Below are 17,330 nucleotides of genomic sequence, written 5' to 3'. Positions count from 1 at the left end.
AATTTAGCTTTTATCTAGCTTGACATGCAAGTCATAACAGTATTTGCTTATTTTCTGATATAAAAAATGTGTCTCTTTACTTGTACCAGAACCCCAGTTTTCTTCCCAGGCTAAATCATTGTCCGTGCTGTAGCTAATAGCGAGAGCTGAGATGATAGCCTGTCCTTGCCTGGTTTGAACTGTTGAGTCGTTTTTAGTATACGTGACAGTTTCGTCTGGAAGGAGGTTGCATTCCACGTAGTCTAAATCCCTGTCTGAATTAGTTTTGGGGGAAGAACACCTTTGTTCCTATTTCTGGGGGAAAAATGCGAAATGGTAAAAAACGAACAAAGGGTTTTGTTCTGCGCTGCCGCCGCCACCAGCACAGCAAAGTTTCCCAATTTGTCTCATGGAAAATGTGAAATTACCCAGCATCCCCCCTCTCTCCCCCCCTCCTCCTCTGCGTAGAGCTCGGCCCTATCAGCCGAGTAGAATTGAACGCTGAACAAAGTCTATCTCTCCGTATCACGCTTGCTCTGAGGGGATTTACCAAGTCAGCCCATGGACGTTCACTTCAAAGTTGGGCCAGTAAATAGTGGCTAAATGCATCAGAGTACATTTCAATAACTGCTTTTTTTTTCTTTTTTCATTTAATTTCTTTTTTCATTTTTGTTGCCTCAAATAAGTAAATAAGGCCGACCTGTGTGTGCTCCCCTCGCTGCTTTGTCGTTCTTGTTTGGTTTCACATGATAGTTTTTACATTTTTTTTTCTTTTTGTTCCTAAGTATAGTTCAGTCCGACCCAGGGGATTTCTCTTTTTCTGTCTTTCTCTACTTTTCTTCTGTCTCTCACCACATCGCTCTCCTTCTTTCATATAAACCACCCCTCACCCAACCCTTATATCCCAATGCAATTATTTAATATACACCCACTCATAGTCTCCCTATGAGATACCAATATAATTGTATGTTACTTTTTAATTACAGGGAAAAATCTAACTTGTAAGATGATGGGGCTGGAAGGTGCCATTGCATTGTTATTTTTTTCCCTCTCTCTCTCTCTCTCTCCCTCTCTTTCTCTCCCTCTCTTTCTCTCTCTCTCTCTCTCTCTCTCTTTCTTTTTTTCATCCTGCTTTTCTGATTGTGTGAGCCGGGCTCCTTTGCTAAGCGATGATAAGCGGAATTTCCATGTTCTCTGCATAATTAATCCATCTCTGCCTCTCCTCATGCCAACTCCTCCGTTATCGCCCTCACATGCCTGAATTGCAAAAGAATCCTCTCTTCAATTGGAACTTATTGATATTCCAAAAAAAGAGGTTGGTTAGGGATGGATGGGGGGGGGGCGGGGGGTGGCATGGAAGGGGTGCGTGTTGGGGGTGCAGTTGGGAAAGCGAGGGAGGGGGGCACTGGAAATCCTCAAATTTAAGCCACAGATTGGTAAATGGATTAATTTCGCGGCAATCGCCGGCATCTAACGCGGGGAGACAGGCAAGGCAAATTGAAAGTGTCTCCTGTTTGTGGAGTTTTAGTCCCAAATGATAGGGTTTATTGGCATGTTTTTTTCCCCTCTCTTGCTGTCTCTCTCTCTCACTCTCTCTTTCACTCGCTCTCTCTCTCTCTCTCTCCTCCATAGTCAAAAAAAATTACCATTCATTTGCATCGCATAAAATACTTTTATATGGTTTGGAAATTCAGAGGAATTTCTTTCAATGCCTGTCGTTTGGCCGCCCGATAACAACTCCTGCCTCGCACATCTGGCGGCTTTTGATACTGGCTGAAAAGGGAGACTGAATATTTAATATTTTTATCTGTTTTTCATCGATGGTTTTTCTGCCATTAAGGCAGGCAGTGCTGTTTTGCATGGTGGTGGTGATGGGGGTGGGGGGTTGTGAGGGAGGGGGGACTGGCAGATGTAGATTTATTTCTCTGAGCTGTCTACACTCGGGCCTGCCTGCAAATATCGCAAATATTCTGATATTCTGATGCTTTTTTTTTTCCTCCCTCCTTCATTTCTCGGTGTGCACTGTTTGCCTCTGCATATGCAATAACTTAAGCAGTGGCTTTCAGCACAGCAGCCGACACAAAGCAATGGAACGTGCCTATAAAAAAAGCAGGAAAAAAAAACATATTGTGATGGATATGTTTACAGAAATGTGCGCTGGTGCATGATGGGAAATATTGTGATTTAAATAAAAAAAAAATGCAGATTTCAGCAGCAAAAGCTCTCTTTACCAAGATTAGGCACAATGTTTAGTATCTTACTGTCTCTGTGACATTCCAGGATACTAGGGCGGAAAGTAGTATTGTGTCCCATGACTTTTGCCATATTCAATGGAAGCTAAAGAACACAACACTGACCTGTGGAATGTGTGTGTGTGTCTGTGTGTGGGGCCTCCTGCATTGAATGTGGATGTGATTTCTGTCCAAGTCACCTGTCTGTTCGCAAAAACAGTTTTAACCAGAAGCCGATCATTGTGGAGAGCACAGTGTCACATTTTTAAAAAATGAATTTATATAGAATTAATATTTTGATAATTTTAATAATTGATGTTGTCAAAAAGCAGCTTTACAGAACAAAGAATCAGAAAATTAAAACAGTAAACATAAAATACAGAACCCCCAGTGAGGGCAGAGGCAATGAAAAGGACTTTCTCAGAGATGGAGAAGGAAGAAACCTTGGGATCAACCAAGGCTTACATAGGAGGACCATCCTACCACTGATCAGACAGCTTTAAAATAATAAAAAAATGTATTATACATCCACACAGGTCCAATAGATTCAGGTGTATAGCATCACCAGGCAAACTTTGATGTAATCAGTAGTAGAGAGTGAGCAACTAGTCTGAGGTATGTTTTAAAAATTGGATGATGGGCAGCTGAACTGTGGTGGATGATGGGGAAGGGCTGGGGATAGGGGACATGAGATCCTGAGGGTCCAACATCCATCGGTATGGGGTCGGACAGGTGGGAAGTCATTAGTTTTGACTGGATTTATGGAGAAATATTATCAGAGTGTGGCTAATGACTGCGGAAGATCTGAGTTAAACAGCGTAACTAAAAGGAGAAAGCCAGAAGGTAACATAGACACGAAGGCAGCCAGAAACACTGGCATCCACCCACTCCACCATCCACAAAACTTTGCGCAGGATTGACTTCTATTGCAGCTTTTGATACTGGCAGAAAAAGTAGCTTGAATATTTCATATTTTTTCTGTTTTTATATACGGGACAAAAAGGGAAACTCTGAAAAACAAGAACAGATTGATGGATATACTGTATTTACAGAAATGTAAACATTTTAGCAGATAAATCCTAATTCACTGACATGTGGCTCAGTGTACAATATTATACTGTTATCCTCACATTCCTGGACATAGGCATCCCAATAGAAGATGTTGATTAAATGGCAGGTTCTAGTATTATGTCACATGACATGTGGGATATGTGTGTGGGGTCTCCTACATTAAATTTGGATTTGATTTTTCTGCCACAGTTGCTTGTCTGTTCATAAGGACAAATCTAGCCAGACACCATCGGTCATGAACATGGCCATTCACTGTGCTGTCCAGATAGGGGTGTGACATATCGTGTCGTATGCAATAATATCGATATGAACAATATTGTATCCTGAAATATCGTGCCATAATCACCTACCCCTAATTATCACAACAGGGTACTCCTTTTTTACTGTTTTTATCAAAAGAAAATTTGCACTGTTCTCATTTCCCATTATATATCTACTAGAGACAGATTCTATCTGTAGAGTATCATTTATTTAACTTTAATCCTGGATATATGAAGATATTTGGAGGGCATTATTTGTGTTATGACATTCTGGATCATTTATTTCTGTTACAAATCTGATAAAATTCTTGTATATTTTAATATCTTAGTTAGGGGTGTGCAATATCACATCATTTTTTTTTTTACATTTTGTACAGTATCTTTATCGTGAAAATACCATGAAATATCGTGATATTATTTTAGGGCCATATCACCCACCCCTAATTGAGACTGAACAAAAAAAAAAACAGCTTACTTCACTGATATTCTGCTCAATTTACCAAATCATACTATTGCAGTTTTATTTCTGCTGCAGACTCTCCAATAAAAGACGTTGATTAATTGATAGTTACAGAGGACAGAACAGGACATTACGCATTACACAGTTATTGTTGCATCTGCTGTACGCCACAGCAACCACCAGCCACGAGAGTGTGGTAATTAACCACGACTGCTCCAGACCAGTCCTGGACCCTTGTGATCTAATAATTATAGATTAATCAACTCGATATTTTCTCAACCCCCTCAGCACCACCCACCACCACCACCACCACCGCCGCCGCTCCTCCTCCCTCGACAGTCTGAGGGAAGATACCGCGTAAATTGGATGCAGCTGTATTTCAAGACAATTAATCTGTCAAAACCTCGTGTCTGAGCACTATGCATTCAGCATCCATATGCCATTGCTGTCTGATACTGATCGTATATTATTCTCACAAAGCCAAATTGAAAGAAGCCTCCAAATGATGCTGCCATGCATACATAAATTACCAAGGGAGTATATTACATTCCGCAACCCGTGATAGGACATAATAATGTGGAAATGTAGAATAATAAGACATAAAAGCTGTTATCTGGTATCTTTCTAATACTGTATGTGCTCAGCAGGGAAAAAAAATCGCACTGGAGACAATGAAGAGGAGTGGAAATGGTGGTGACCCAGAGGTACACACGCACTTCAGATAACCTGGCTGTGATCTGCAGAAGCTGTTTATGTGAATAGTTTCAGATTCATGCAGTTTTATAGCAAATGATGATGGAGATCCATTGAGGTAAAGATCTATGACAATATTCAGATGCGTTCAAAAGTGTGAAGGGCCCAGCTGACATTTTATTAGAACAAATCTGCTAAAGGAAACAGTTAAATATGGCATTGGTCAACCATTTTGCACAGGTGTTGTGTCCTAAATGTATTACACTGAAAACACAAAAAGCATATAGTATATAAAATATGCAAAAGCTTTTGCAAATGTCACATTCTACATGTATCCTTAATCTTCATTTATCCTCAATATTCATTTATCCTCAATAATTAGACATGCATACAACTTGTTAAAAGTTTTATCATTGTTCACTTTACTGGGCATTCAAATGAACCGTATAAATCCATATGTTATGTATTGTTGTCATTATAGGTTTAATGACAGAAACTAGGATCATGTCCCATGACTTTTGCCATGTCTCTTGGAAGTCAAAGAGTGATGCATTGACTTGCGGGGTATGCATGCAAGGCCAAATGCAATGAATGTCGTTGTATTTTACATTTTTTGTCGAGTTTCAGGGACAATTCTAACCCGATGCCACATTTCCCATGACTTTTGGCAAGTCAGTTAAATTATCACATTTAACAACACTCTGTGTGTTGACTATTTTACCCTAGGGGCCTTAATGTGCTTGGAGGAGAAGGCTAATCAGTAATGATGGTGACTTATTAGTGGAACAATTCTGAGGCAGGATGCAAATACACGTCAATTTTATTTTCCATTACAAAAACACTGCAAAGAACAACAAATGAATAACAAGAAGACTAAAAAACAAACATGCAAAATAAGCAAACAAAGAAAAAAACAAACTAAATAGGAATAACCAGAAACTTTAAAGACGTATGCAGAAGGACTGAGGATCAAACAAACAGCAATAATACATCAAAGCAGGGTTTAACACGACAGATTCAAACAAAAAGCATGACAGAGAACCAAGGAACACTGGAATATATATACAAACTGGGAGACTGGAAATACCTGGAGAAGGAAATGAGGGGGAGGGGTTACAAACAAGACAGGTAGAAACACTAATAACTGGGCGGGGCTAGGGACGAGAGAAGAAACAAAACCGAACACAGAAACACAACTCAAGACAGGAGAGCACAAGAAAAGAACAGGAAGTACCAAGAAAAGAAGATACACAGGGGCCAAGGTAACAATTGGACTGAGAAAAGGGGGTAAACAGGTTCTTCACACCCATATATCTCTTTAGCCCTGTTTATATGCAGCCTGATGATTTGTTAATAATCAGACCAATAGCTCAATTGAAATGGCACAGTTTGTCATCATTTCACTATTTCACTTTCTCTGATGTTTGTTGTTTCCTCCAGCCTCATCTGTAAGTTTTAATAAGCCCTTTTTAAATGGTTCTAACCATATGCTCCTAATCCTGCAAACTGGATTGGATTGAGAAGGTAAAAGATGACAAACAGCAGCTTTACAGCTAACGCTGATCACAGTCATGCCATAATCATCATAAATCATACAAAACCTGTGATAGATCAGTTAAACATATGACATGAGTCACTGCCTGACACCATCAACCACTAATGCTCTGAACCATCTGACTCTTCTCCAGTTATCAGCGCTGCAGTATGATACACTGCTCCAGATGTCATCTATCAGATGGTAAAGAATGATTCAGAGTAGAAACTTTCACTTGAACTTCCATTTAGAAACAAAAAACAAATACCAGAAAATTCATCTGTTGCCAGTTTTAGAGATTTTTGAATTTCTTTGTTTCTGTATGTATATTTAATTATTTTCCCCCTGCGATGAATTGACTCCCTGTCCCTGTCAATCTGCTTCTGTCTTTGTAGAGATGACCAACCAATCCATTTGCATGAAAGGTTTGTTAGCATGTGTCACATGTTTGGAAGCCCTGGTGTTATGGAGTAAAATTTAGTTTGATAACAAAAAACTATTGATCTTTATTACAGGTTTACCAATGCCACACATTTCAGCATGAAGTTGTAGAGGTTTCTAATTGTGTCCTGCAATAATCCATCTTATACAACTTGAATATTGGCCATGGCTTCAAAGCAAGCTCTGGGAGATCCCAGCAGTATGCGGATGAGCATTGTCCTGTTGAAATAATGAGTGTATGTTCCGAAGAGTTGGGGCCACTGAATGCAGAACCTCATTATTTGCATGTTTTTCTGTTGTCTGCAATACACACAATTTCAATAAATGTAGATAAAAAAAAATCACATATTAGTCTAACTTTTATGTATTTTTTTATTCATTGTTCCTGGTAACTCGCAATCCAACACTTTTTTCCTACAAATTCTTGTGGAGTACATGCCTCAAAGGATGATAGTTTTTATCATTTTTATATAAACATATTAAGGGCCATATCTTATACCCTGTGCAAGGCCTTTTGAGATGCTCATTGCTATCTTATACCCTGCCAACAGATTTAAGCTCTGACAACAGTCAACTGTCAGTTGTCCATTGATATCTTAGCTATCCAGGAGCACCATTAAAATAAAAATCTGCCAAAGTCAGAGCGCACCTGGATTTTAAAGAGAATGGCAAGTGACACACTGATTGGTTTATTACATATTACACCTAAAACAGACCCATGATTACTTAAGATAATTAGTACATGCCTTTTACATGTTTGGAGCTGTGCAAGACATATTTCTTGTGTCCTCACGATACCAAAAACACACAGACAAACCCTAAAATCAAGCAAAGTGCTAAAATAGAGCCCTACGACTCATTTTTTTTCTTCCATTTTTTGTACAATTCCAACAATCCTTAATGCACTTCACCCCCAGTTTGAATTCCTTACACTTTTTAAAGAGCAGCTTTAAAAAGCAGAGTGCAGGAAAAGTGATGGAGATTGAGCTCAGAAATGGGGGTAAAGGGGCAACAGGTCAGAGGGTGATTTTGAAGTGTTTGAGAAATTTTGATTGATGAAAAATAGCACTTTTGTTCATCTCAACTGTTTTTTCACTTCATTTTAATTAAAAAACTGATTTGACTGGTTTAAATAACATGAAAAATCGAGTAAGTGTTGGTTACTGATGAGGACATATATAAGCTGTATATAAGCATGAACATCAAACTTCCATTCTCTTCTGTTCTATAGAAATGAAGGCAAAAATGACCACCATGATGTTGTAAATAGAGTCTGGGCAGTAGAGACCAGAGTTAGATACAGACTAACCTACTCACTTGGTAGACCCGTCTTCGTCTCTCAGACCAAGAGTCCTATCAAACACCTTGCGCAAGGCACGTCGCAATGCTCTTTGCTATCTTACACCCTGTCAACAGCCTATTTTCATGCCAGGCGCCCGTGCCATTATTTAACTTGGGAGTTTATGAATAAATCTACAATAATGGGCGCGGTGGTCTGGAAGAGATGTGTTTAGGTAAATTTCTGGCATGTTGCTATTTTGGCAGCAAAATACACAGGTGCTTCACTGACTGATTAAAACCCTGATAACAGCTCAAACCCTCAAACTCTAAAACACACCCATGATTGCTTAAGAAATTTAATAAATGCCCTTTGTGCGCTTTGATCCCCGCAAGGCGTATTTTTTGCTCCCTCACGATACCAAAGACTATAGATTGCTAAAATAAGGCCCCAAGTGTTTTATGGTCTGCCTTATAGGGTTAACCTATATTCATTAAATATGTTACGATTTTTTAAATGGTTTTTAGTCACATATTTACACGTTCCTCTTGAGACCTGGTTGATAAAGCCATGAGAAAAGTGATCTGATGAAATAAGCCAACCTTTACTACGTTCTACACCAGTGGGTGACAACAAGACAATAATACAGGTCTGAAACTAGTCTACTAAATGAGGCCTAGTCTAGTGTGTTTCTTTTGCTGGAGTGAGCAATTTGTTTAGATGGATTGGGCGAACTTGTACAGTGAGAGAGAATAAACACTACAGGTCAAATACATACCTTTTTCATATTATGACCTGTACCATGTGTTGAAAAACATTTCAATTTTTTGATATGTGACTCCTTGGAGTTCATTAACTGTTGGTTAAAGTTACCAAACAATATATCAGTCACAAACGCCTTTAATAACTTAGGGATCTAGTGGAGTTATGAAGTAATTTTTTTAGGTTGCGGTGTTTTTTTTTTTTTTTTTTACAGTGCAGGGGGAAGGAGGTGAGGGGAGGACAAGCGGCCAGCGGGTTGGCACCAAAGTGGCACGGGTTGGCAGGCTGGGGAGTGAAACGGGCACGCTCTCAGACATCTGTTTGCACTCGGCGGCCATTGGCAAAGGGAGGGCTGGGCTGACATGGTGATGAAAAAGCACTGTAAGAATTATTTTGTCAGTTTAACCTACAAAAAATGTACTTTTTTTTTAAATCATGGCATTATCTTTGTTGAAAATTTTAAACTTTTATTTGTATCTCTATGTTTGAATTCATAATCAAAAGTGCACAATTAAGATTTGGGTGACCTAATTTTACATTCATAATTTTAATTGATGTAGAGGCTAGTTCTTCACTGAGTAATTTATGTCAAAAAACAAAAAGTAGTGACCAAAGTTGACCTTTAATAGATGAGTTTAGATCTTGCAATGTCTCTGGGTACAAACACATTTGGAGACCCCTTATTTTGTTTGGAAAATCACCAATTTTATCCTCATTACTGGGCAATATTCTATTGTGTCTGCATCCGTGGCTTAGCCAGAGGGATAGGCATGATGGCCAATCAGATTTCAGGGTCACAAGTGCCACCCATAGTTACCCCTCTGGCTACACCACTGATTTAGACACAATCAGATATAGCAAATTAATGAGGGTGCCACCCCCCCAGTCTTTATATTACTGACTGATTCCATTGGTTATCTATGAACTCACTGGTTTAGAAAGTAGTTTGTTGCCTCGCATAATGCACAGACGCCGTTTTTGCAAAAGTGGGACAGCGTAAAAAAAATGGACTATACACACTGTTTATACTGGCGCCCATTCCTTGAAAAGCAAAGCTTGCATGCCTGACACTATTTTGGTTGATTTAAAATCACAGATATTACAAATAGACACAGTAATAAAATTGCTAAGCAAACACTGCTCAATTGCTTCAAAGTAATGGCTGCTACTGGCACCAATTGAAACTTCTATTTTAAGCAATTCTTTGTGCCTAATGGTTTAAAGCAGTAATCACGCCCTTACTGTAAAAATACTGTATGTTTCTAACTATCTAAGCATTGGCTTTTTTATTCAGAAATTACAAGTTTTATCACCAGTGAAGTCACAGTATTGTTCTCACTAGATGGAGAATAGTGTAGAATAGCCTACCCAAACCCATCACTACCCATCACTCAGTTTGTCAACACAAGGGTCTGTAATCAGATGTAACGTTAGAAAAAAATTGTGTCCTCCTCCAAGCGTGATAAACATTACAAACAGTCAGTCACATTCAGTCACAAGAGCATTGTGAAGAGTATAAGGCAGTGGTGTTTGACAAGAGCACTAAGATTCCAGTTTATTCCAAATTTGTTGAATATGGGGTGTTGGATGTTCTATTTCTAGTGTTCAGGAATTAAAAATTGGGAAATCTTAAAAAAATCAAGTTAATTAAACATCTCAATCAATCAATCAACCTTTATTTAAACTCGGAGTACATTGAGGGTGGCCCTCATTTACAAGGCAGCCGAGCATTTACATAGGGAAGGGATTGACAGAAACAACGACAACAACAAAAAAGTAGATAGAATAAAATAAGTAATAAAAAAGCATTAAAAAACAGCATTATAATAAGGTATAAGAATTATTTTTAAAAAGAGGATAATAATAATAGAAATATTAAGATATAAAACAAATAAGGTAAAAATAATAATTTAAGGGTAGGAATCATAAAATCATAGGTAAAAAAGGTAGTAGAACTAATAAAAAATCAACTACAGATGAATAAATAAAAAACTAAACACATAAAATAGTAAAATATAAACAAGCAATAACTAGAATAAAAGAAAAAGTAAGAAACTAAAAATAAGAAATAAAACCTGCTAAAACAAACCAACATAAAAAAAACTAAAAAGTTAACTAAAAAAATAAAAATAAATAAATAAAATAAATAAATAAAGAAAGAAAGAAACTTAAAACATACCAAAGATCATAAAAAAAAAAAGAGCTAAAACAGCGGCAGGCGGTCTGAAGGTGGTTAGAAACTAGGAGTTTAAAATGAACTGATTAATTCTGTTAACTTGCTATATAAGCTTACATACATTTCCAGAGTTAAACCAGACAATAAAGACATTTTTTTACACTACACCCATTGATAAATGTGTAACTCATGTTTAAGAAATGTTTAGGAATGTCTTTTCAAGAAGGTGGGTACTGGGGGTCTGTACACGTGACTGTACTGTTTAGTTGTGATTTTTGCTTCTTGTTTTTTCATCAGCAACATTAGACCTTCAGTCTCCCTCCGAGCAGACGGGCAGGCGTGGATGGCCTTGACATTGCCCACTGCTCCAGCTGTCTGTGTGATCACGCACACACACACACACACACACACACACTCACAAATGCATATACGCCCAGATATATGCATACGCACATCACCAGCTTTCTGTGTAACCACACACACTCTTCCTTGAGACACTCCTCCAGTGTTCTGTGTGATTACACACACACACACACACAATTACACACACTTTACATACACAGTCATCTTCTTATGTGCCCCTCCCTTCATGCTCACTAAGATATACACACACACTCTCTCTCTGTCTGTCCTCACCTCCCCTGGACAGCTGCCAATCCCATAATGCCATTTGGTGTGCCCATCATACAGTGCCACCGCAAATGGCATCTCTCTGAGCCACGCTGCTGATGCTGCTCTTAAGCCAGGACAGCAGAAGCTCATTTGCACATGCACACACATACACACACACATTCTGCAGCACAACAATAACAACACACTGCTCTTAAAACTGAAATAAAAGAAAATATAGGAAAAGTATTGTCCTGTTATTTTCACTCTGTGTGATTGTGAGGAGGGATGAACAATTATCAAAGTTCCTCAGTCAATCGCTATCGGGTGGCATTTGTTAGCGCAAACCGTGGCTGGCTAGCCCTGCTAACCTGGGCTGGTAGTGTTGCTAGTTGTGAATGGCTACTGCTGCTAACCGCGACTGGCTAGCACTGCTAACCTGGGCTGGTAGCGCTACTAACCGTGGCTTGCTAGCACTGCTAACCTGGCATTGCTAATCATGGCTGGCTAAGCACTGGCGAACCATGGCTAGTGCTCACAAAATACTGAAATTCTAAGCTTACTGTTAATAAACGGAAGCACTTTACTCACCCAAATAAACAGTTTTCAGGAGAGAAATCTGATTAACATTCAGCGCTCGTTTCGCTTTAAAAGAAAATGTTTTTTTTCTTTTTGAGAAATACAATTTTGCGCTTCCTCCAAGTGGTGAGATCTGCTGAATTAGAAGGGAAACATGGCGACACCCCTGTTCTTTAATAGTGTCGCTCAAAATGCGCCTTATAATCCGGTGTGCTTTATGTATAATAATAGACCAGAAAATAGACGTTCAATGATAACGCACCTTATAATCTGGTGCGGTTTACAGTCCAAAGTTTCTTTATAAGGTAAGGCAGAGCTACACATCATACTCCAACCAGCCAGCAGAGGTGCTAGATCTAGTATGCTCAAAGTTCACTCAAAGTGCCAAAATGTCTCATGATTCTTACTCTTTTCCATTTTTCCAGCTTCCAACACTAAAATATGGTACTGTGCACCCCACCATGAGACAGGTGTTTTAATGCTATCAGTGTAAGAGTAAAGTTTTTGCAGTTGTACATAGACTGAAGTAAGTACTGTAAATAATTATTAGATTGCTTAGCTATTAGGTGTTAAATCTTCATGTTTGGGTTAAACGTTACTGATCAGATCATGTGAGGTGGAGGATCTTGTTATTGTCTTGTAGATAAAGGTGAGTGAGTGGGAGAGTGGAGTATAGGAGAAGGGAATGGGCCCTATGTATAACCTCAGTTGTTAGGTGCAGGATTTATCATCATCCTGTATTATGCTAATACTTAACATAATTTCGACAGTAATGCTGGAGGGCTCTTTGTAGCTCTAGGGACCTAAACACTGATTATACTGCTGTCATATACAGTAGAAACAGTGCTGGCAGTCTGGAGCAGGAGCTACATGGAGCAGATGCAGAGTGAATTTTCTGACTGGGCCACGGTCCAGGGGCCTCTGACTGCCAGGAACCTCAGGGTACCTCAGTGCCCAAGATGGTACAATCCACTGCAGGTATAAACACTGGCTGAATAAATAGCTCCTGAATTTTCAGAACAACAAATAAACAAATATCCAGCATTGCTCAAAGTGCACACATACATTAACATGCAAATATCAATAGGGATTTATGTTAATTCTCACTTTAATGGCTCGTTTTCTTTTAACTTTTAAAATTTTGGAATACTTTGAAATACGAAGGGGTCTCAAAAGACCATGATCTATACCTGATAGAGAGCATATGAACTGCCTAGTAACAAGTTGGATGATTGGATGACAGTCCATTCTTCAATTTTATTGTATGAATGTATGTAATGATAATAATACAGACAGAATATAAGACAACTGTATGATAAACATTTGTGAGTGATGTTTTTGGTGTCTGTAAAAACTACATGCTGACAATGGATGTCAGCCAAATATGTCATTTCTTTTGTTTTTAGTAATGTAAAATAGATAATAAATATTGTATGTATTTAATAACAATTTAAACAATATGTAAGACGATTATATGAAAACATATGGGTGATTTTGTTTAGTATGCTGACAATGAGTCCATTGGGATTTAAACGCATTATTTTTTTCTTATTATTTTAACTAATTCTTAAGCTATTATTAAAATAGATATTATGGTCAATGAAGTATGATACATGCCATTTTCGTAAAAATTAAATGTGAAATATAAAAAATATATTATATAATGCATATAATAAACTCCATGATAAAATGCTAATCAACTTCTATTAATGCAATATTTTTGTTTTCACAAATTAATGTTACAAAAACTGTTATGACGATTTGTTTTTGCCAAAATCAAAATTTCACAATACATAAAATGATGTCCTTTTATATATACTAATTAAATGCATTAAATGTATTATTGTTCTTATTCTTAAGCAATTATTTAAATATATATTATGTTCAATGAAGTTTAATACATAAGAATACATGTAAAATATTATATAATAAAAATGACAAACTGCATAATAAAATGCTAATTAACTATTATTTGTTTACTTTTTCACAAATTAATTAATTATTAAAATAACTATTTTTTGTTGTTATTATTATTATTATTTATATATATTTAGATATAAATGTCAAGTATAATGATATTGTGTTTCATCTGTATCTTCCACCCTCTAATTTACTCCCACAAAGTAACAGAACACTGTGTGTGAACTGTACATCATCACTGCACTGTCTGAGCCTGAATGACGTGGCATTACTAATGAATACATCACCACACTACACTCTCACTTGTTTTCACTCTGATCCCCCCCACTATTACCCACCCACACACAGCCACACACACACACACACATACACACACTGATGCCACACACTGTATGTTCTTTAGATTACCAGAGGAACAAACTGCATGCCACTGATTTCCCCAGCGATGGGAACGGTATCATGTTAATTATTTCAACCATCTGGTCCAGCCCAGGCTACAGGCAGCCTCCACCCCAAACAGATTTGTACCTGTCAGTCAAACGGCCGGGCGGGTAAAGGTCCAGCCCGCGTGTAGGCCCGGGGGGAGTTTACCAGGGTGTGAAGTTACTCAACTGGACTCCAGCGCAGCTCAGGATTACAGGCCAAATCGTTCTGTGCCCATATCAGTCCATTCATACTGAAATCAATACAAAACAACATGAAAATACCTACAATTAGCTGCTGCTCTTTGATTTGATGACTGTTTTAATTTTTTTTTACTATTTTGTATGTCTCTTAATTGCTAATATTCCGTATACACTATATGTCCAAATGTCTGTTGACACCTATTCTAATGACTGCATTCAGATACTTTTAATAGCATCCATTGCAGACACTTATGTGCAAACGCACACACACACACACACAAGCTTGTCATGTCTCTGTACAGAAGTACTGCCAATAGAAAAAGACTCATAGATCAGAGAAACACTAACCTTTTGGCACCATGCCTAAAGCCCGGTGTGGGCTACAGGGGTATGAAGCCCTCAGCCCTGAGCTGTAAAGCAGTGGAACTGCTCTTTTAGGGCTTTTGGGATGAGCTTGGGAGTTTAGGACGAGGTGGGTTGGTGCCCCTCCACACATATGCTCTTGTCACTGATGTTTCGAAACTATAATCCAAATAGCAAATTTATTGTTTATTAAAAATTCCATCACTATAACAAACCTGACTCACTGTGTTCAATGTTTCCTGGCAGAGGAAGTGACATCACTGTAAACAGGTCATATATGTCTATTAGAACACATTAGTTTTCTGCCATTTCATAACAGATATAAAAGAGCTAACTATTTTAAATATCAACTATTTTATTAGAGATAATTATTCTAAAGAAAATATTAGATTAATTTCTGTACAATCAACTTTATAATTGTTCATATAGTTGGTACAAACAAAACTTAAAATTATACTTAATAAGTTCAGGATAGCTAAGTTAAATTGTATAAATAAAAAGGTATGGACAGTCAATAATGTATGTACTGGGGTTAATTTAGTAATAATAATAATTATTAATATACAGCTCCTGAAAACAATATGAGACCACTTAAAAATAATGAATCTCTTTGATTTTACTAAATTGAAAACCTCTGGAATATAATCAAGAGAAAGATGGATGATCACACGCAATTAAACTAAGCTGAACTGCTTAAATTTTTGCACCAGGACTGGCATAAAGTTATCCAAAAGCAGTGTGTAAGACTGGTGGAGGAGAACATGCCAAGATGCATGAAAACTGGGATTAAAAACCAGGGTTATTCCACCAAATATTGATTTCTGAACTTTATGAATATAAATTTGTTTTCTTTGCATTATTTGAGGTCTGAAAGCTCTGCATTTTTTTGTTATTTCAGGCATTTCTCATTTTCTGCAAATAAATGCTCTAAATGACAATATTTCTGTTTGGAAGAAAATGTGGGAGAAATGTTGTCCATAGTTTGTACAATAAAACATTAATGTTCATTTTGCTCAAAGTGGTCTCCTAATGTATATATATATATTACAAATTATTAGTTTTATCTATATTGGATATAAGAAATGTATATATGCATGTATGAATCCTTACAAGATATAAAAACGAATGTTTGTGTAAGTGTGTGTTGCCAGTGCCTATAACACTGTGTGATAAATTATGAGACAGTGATTTTTTTACAACGTGTGTTTTACTAGCTGCCCTGCTGTGAGCGGCTTCATTTAATCTGCCCTGAAACAAAATACAAGGTGAACTGAAACATCAGCTGTGCTTCACTCCCTGAGATGATCTTGCCATTTTGTACACTTTCATTTACATCCTACTGCTCCCTCACTCCCTGCAATTATATCTCACCCAGCACAACCCCTTTGATTCAATTATTGATTGCCTAAAACTGCTTTTTTTTCATTCATTGCCTCCTTTGCCTATAGCTTCTTTAAAAGGACAGAAATATGGCTCCTAACATGTAATCCAACCTTGAGTGATGGAAAAAGGAGGTCTGCGGGTGAAGAATAGCGCCTGGAGGGAGTTAATTAATTTAGAGACATTGGTTTATTTAAATGGCCGTGCATGTTGATGACCTGGCTTGTGCTGCACACGGGAGGCGACGGGGAAAAGCAAGGTCACGTCTATCCTGCTCTGCTATCACGCGCTTTATGAGAAAACCACATAAAACTGTAGGGTCAATGAAGGCAGTCTGACACTGACGACACGTGGACACAACATGACTTTCAAATCTCAGTATTGCTGTACAGCTCACTCTACACTACAGCACTACAGATATCACCAGAGCTCACTACACAAACGATCACAGATAAGACTAACACACCAAAAAGTTTCGTCATGTGCTAAAACTACTGTAGTTCTGCTAAAATAAAAGGTTCATTTTCATCCCTTCAGCCCCCTTTTGTTTCCTGGATAGCATCAATCTTCTATAGTTCCAACCCTCCACTAATAAATAAGTGGCTTTTCACAAAATTCAGGAGACCAAACGAGAGAAATCTGAGCTCACTGAAGAAAATTCTGTTTTTTGAAATAAAGCAGAAGTTGCATTTGTAATCTGAGATGAGTGAAAATGTTTAATGAATCAGTTTTAAAATGCAATTGATACAAATGTTTAGCTAAAATGCTAATTTATGGGGCAGCAGTATGTAAATGAATCAGCTGTGTTAACTCAGAAAAGAGCTTGGGAACACCCACACCCGTATAAATTATGCAAGCTTTTAACATTCCTCAATCATCAGTGTAATGTTTGTATCAGGATGGTATACAAGGCATTACCACCCACAGTCCTTTTTAAGCTTTAAAATATTGACAGTTTTTAAGACAT

This window comes from Astyanax mexicanus, chromosome 1 (genome assembly GCF_023375975.1).
Source record: "Astyanax mexicanus isolate ESR-SI-001 chromosome 1, AstMex3_surface, whole genome shotgun sequence".
Lineage (NCBI taxonomy): Eukaryota > Metazoa > Chordata > Actinopteri > Characiformes > Acestrorhamphidae > Astyanax > Astyanax mexicanus.
The sequence above is the reverse complement of the archived record's forward strand: the minus strand, read 5'-3'. Positions refer to the sequence as shown.